The sequence below is a fragment of the Salvelinus sp. IW2-2015 genome, linkage group LG8 (genome assembly GCF_002910315.2).
Source record: "Salvelinus sp. IW2-2015 linkage group LG8, ASM291031v2, whole genome shotgun sequence".
Taxonomy (NCBI): domain Eukaryota; kingdom Metazoa; phylum Chordata; class Actinopteri; order Salmoniformes; family Salmonidae; genus Salvelinus; species Salvelinus sp. IW2-2015.
The window spans coordinates 3,140,018-3,144,599 of record NC_036848.1 but is presented as its reverse complement, the minus strand read 5'-3'; positions in this window follow the sequence as shown (position 1 = coordinate 3,144,599).

The window sequence follows — 4,582 nt, the reverse complement described above, 5'->3', positions numbered from 1 at the left end:
TGTTCTCCCTCTCCCTCCCTGGGTCAGTTGCCTGGCTGCTCTCCTTCTCCCTCCCAGGGTCAGTTGCCTGGCTGCTCTCCCTCTCCCTCCCTGGGTCAGTTGCCTGGCTGCTCTCCCTCTCCCTCCCAGGGTGAGCTGCGGGTGTTTCGCATGTGTGCTGCTTTGGTGATGGCCCTGTTAACAGAGGCTGAAGAAGAGACAATAGCATTTATACTTGTTCACATGGAGACTAAATACAAACACAATCTTAGTAAATCTCATTGACTAATTGGATGTGTGAGTCATGGCAGAGTGAGTGTTTGTCACCTGGTCAGGTATAAGGGATCATTTGTCCTGGGAGGTTAATGCCCTTTGATTTTTATTATTGGAACTTTTGTGTTTGTAATGTTTACTGTAAATGTTTTATTGTTTATTTCACTTTTGTTTATTATCTATTTCACTTACTTTGGCAATGTAAAAAATATGTTTGCCATGCCAATAAAGTCCCTTAAATGTAAATTGAATTGATAGGGGGGCTCAGGCTTAAAGTCCTGCTCCAGTCTGCTTTTCAGCTCATTTATCAGCTGATTTACTTAACAAAAGGCACATCTCAACAGGTGGTCCAGGTATCCTCATGACATGGCACAAGTGTGGGGGGGAATTCCTCTTTTGTTCTCTATTGCCCAGCTATTGTTCCTCAAGCAAGGCGGGAGACCGATGACATCACTAATCCCAATCAGACTAACACAAAAATCGCTGGAGGACATCCTAAATGGAACCCCATTCCCTGCATAGTGCACCTTTGACCAGAGCCCATAGTGCACTATATACAGAATAGGGTGCCATTTGGCACATAGACCTCATCATCTGAAGAGGTGCTGTGGAATCTGTTTTTCCTATATCAGTCAGTCTTGACTCGCCTTCAAAGTCATCTGTAGTGTGTAACGCATCCATTGATTGATATGTGCTAAAGAACCACCCCTTTACCACCCCCTGCCTACCTATCCAGAATAACTTGCCAGAGTCTTTAACAGGGGTGGGCAATTCTAGTTCTCGAGGGCCTGATTGGTGTCACAGTTTTGCCCCAGCCCCATCTAACACACCTGACTCCAATAATCACCTAATCATGATCTTCAGTTTAGAATGCAATTTGATTCATCAGCTGTGTTTGCTAGGGATGGAGAAAAAGTGTGCCACCAGTCACTTGATCCTCACTGCTCTGCAATCAGCTGAGATGATTTGGTCACTAATTGGACATTCAGTTCTTAATTAGACTCTGTCTAAACATGTTGTGTGCGTTCCAAGTGGCAGCCTATTCCCCAAACAGTGTACTACTTTTGATCAGGGCTCATATTGCTTAGGTCAAAAGTAGTGCACTATATAAGGAATAGGGTGCCATTTGAGACATACCCATTATCTTACACTCTTAGAAAAAAAGGTTCCAAAGGGGTTTTTCGGCTGTCCCCATAGGAGAACCCTTTTTGGTTCCAGGTAGAACCCTTTTCGGTTCAAAGTAGAACCCTTTTCTGTTCCAGGTAGAACACTTTTGGGTTCCATGAAAAACCCTCATTGAACCAAAAGAGTTCTACCTGGAACCAGAAAGGGTTCTTCAAAGGGTTCTCCTATGGGGACAGCTGAAGAACCCTTTTAGGTTCTATATAGCACCTTTTTTTCTAAGAGTGTACCATAGGAACACTATATATACACAAGTCTGTGGACACCCCTTCAAATTAGTGGATTCGGCAATTTCAGCCACACCCGTTTTTGACAGGTATATAAAATCGAGCACACAGCCATGCAATCTCCATAGACAGTGACTTTCAACATGGAGTAGGGGGCCACCTTTCCAACAAGTTAGTTCGTCAAATTTCTGCCTTGCTAGAGCCGCCCGGTCAACTGTAAGTGCTATTATTGTGAAGTAGAAATGTCTAGGAGCAACAACGGCTCAGCCGCGAAGTGGTAGGCCACACAAGCTTACAGAGCGGGACTGCCGAGGGGGAGTTTGGAACTCGGTAGTGAGTGAACTGTTCGTCGGGAGCTTCATGAAAGGGGTTTCCATGGCCGAGCAGCTGCACACAAGCCTAAGATCACCATGTGCAATGCCACGCGTCAGCTGGAGTGGTGTAAAGCTCGCTGCCATTGGACTCTAGAGTAGTGGAAACTATAGCATATAGTTTAGGTGTCCAGATCATTTTGGTCATGTTGTGTATCAATAAAAAACGCAATACACATTAACTCAGTCTTATTGTAGCTACTTAATGTAGCTGGTCATTTTTAGTACTTTATTTTTATTACTTTGCCTCAAATATGTCACGTTCTGACCTTATGTTCCTTTGTTATGTCTTTATTTTAGTTTGGTCAGGGTGTGAGTTGGGGTGGGCATTCTATGTTGGTTTTTCTATGTTTTGTTCTATTGTTCTATTTCTATGTGTTTGGCCTAGTATGGTTCTCAATCAGAGGCAGGTGTCAGTCGTTGTCTCTGATTGGGAGCCATATTTAGGTAGCCTGTTTTTCATTGTGTTTGGTGGGTGATTATTTTCTGTGTAGTGGATGTCACCTTACAGAACTGTTGCGTTTCGTTCTCCTTTGTTATTTTGTTTAGTGTTCTATGTTTAATAAATATAATGATGAACACTTACCACGCTGCGCTTTGGTCCTCACCTCATTCCAACGACGAGCGTTACAAAATAGCCATTTTGTTTTTAAATAATAATGCAGACACAAATATTTGTAAGTCCTGGTTTTGAACCAGCCTTGTATTATTGTACATACAATTAATATATACCTTCCAAGCATCGGGAAGGTTTGAAAATAGCAAACTTCCGAAAAGTTGTGGAGAACTCGAATGTAATTAAAGATAAAACAAAACTGTACATTGTCTCTACACATATTCCTCCTTGCTCTTTCCCCATGCTAAATAATGCTGGGAATGTACAGCTTGCTTGCATCCCAAATGGCACCCTATTCCCTATGTAGTGCACTACTTTTGACCAAGCCAATAGGGCTCTGGTCAAAAGCAGTGCACTACAGATGTACTACAGATGTAGGATCTTACAGATGTAGGATCTTGTAGGATCTTAATTTAAGTCAGGAAATGTGAATTAATTTACATTTTTGTGGGGTTGATATATTTTTCATTAGGGCAAATCAAGACTGAAATTTCAAAGTGGAAATTACACACTTTAGAAGCCTGCTTAAAACTCAAATAAACTACAAGTTTGCATTTCCTTCAGTGCAGGAAAATTCTCAGCAACAATAGTGATCAAATTAAGATCCAACATCTGTATATAGGGAATAGGGTGCCATTTGGGACACAGATCAGAAGAGAAAAGAGAATGCTCCTCCTATCAGGACGTATTATTGACCAGTTGATGGCAGGGTTGTTCATTCATCTTCATTCAAAACTATCAACATTGCAATTAAATATATTTCTTGAAGATGGCATCAAAAATACAGACAAAAAACAACATTCTGTACAGTTTTCAGGCAAGGATAGGAGAATACAGATGTAGGATCTTAATTTGAGCCAGTTTTATACAGCAGGAAAATAATCCTGCAGCAACAGGAAATGTTAATTAGTACATTAATTATAATTAATGGATGTTTTTTGTAAGGGTTGATATATTTTTTGTTAGGGCAAATCAAGTCTGACCTTTTAAAGTGGAAATTACAAACTTTAGAAGCCTTTTAAAAACTCATACACTACAGGTTTGCATTTTCAGCAACAATAGAGTGATCAAATAATAGAGTGATCAAATAAATAAGATCCTACATCTGTATATAGGGAATAGGGTGCCATTTGGGACACAGATCAGAAGAGAAAAGAGAATGCTCCTCCTATCAGGAGGTATTCTTGACCAGTTGATGGCAGGGTTGTTCATTCATCTTCATTCAAAACTATCAACATTGCAATTAAACATAATTCTTGATCATGGCATCAAAAATACAGACAACAAAAACAACATTCTGTACAGTTTTCAGGCAAGGATAGGAGAATACAGATGTAGGATCTTAATTTGAGCCAGTTAGAAGCCTTTTTAAACCTTCAATACACTACAAGTTTTCATTTCCTGCTGTGCAGGAAAATTCTCAGCAACAAAAGAGTGATCAAATGATGATCCTACATCTGTATGTACTCCTATGAGTTACTAGCTTTACTGATCAGCTAACCAAGCAGACAGAAAACACTTGTTATTTTTCTTCAACAGCTAAGACCACAATTAACCTCCTGTGGGGTGAACTATCCTTTTAATTTTTGGGAAAGGTTACTACTGAAAAAGCACTACAAGGTGTTTCCAAACAGTAATAGAAGCGAACACTAATGGTTGAAAGGAGACAAACACTTGAGTCAGGCGAATCAATCTGATCCAATACAATGCTTCCTGGAAACAGTTGCCATGGTGGCGCGTCAGCCGAGACAAGAGTGGGACAAGTGACTTGGAGGGGTTGACTCTCGGAGCTAACCTTAAATCTACCAGGCATAATTTTGTCTTCATCAGGTCACAATCAAGAAGAGAGGGAGAGGGGGAGACAGACAGAATGAGGGAGAGAGACAGACAGACAGAGAGAGAGACACAGACAGACAGACAGACAGACAGACAGA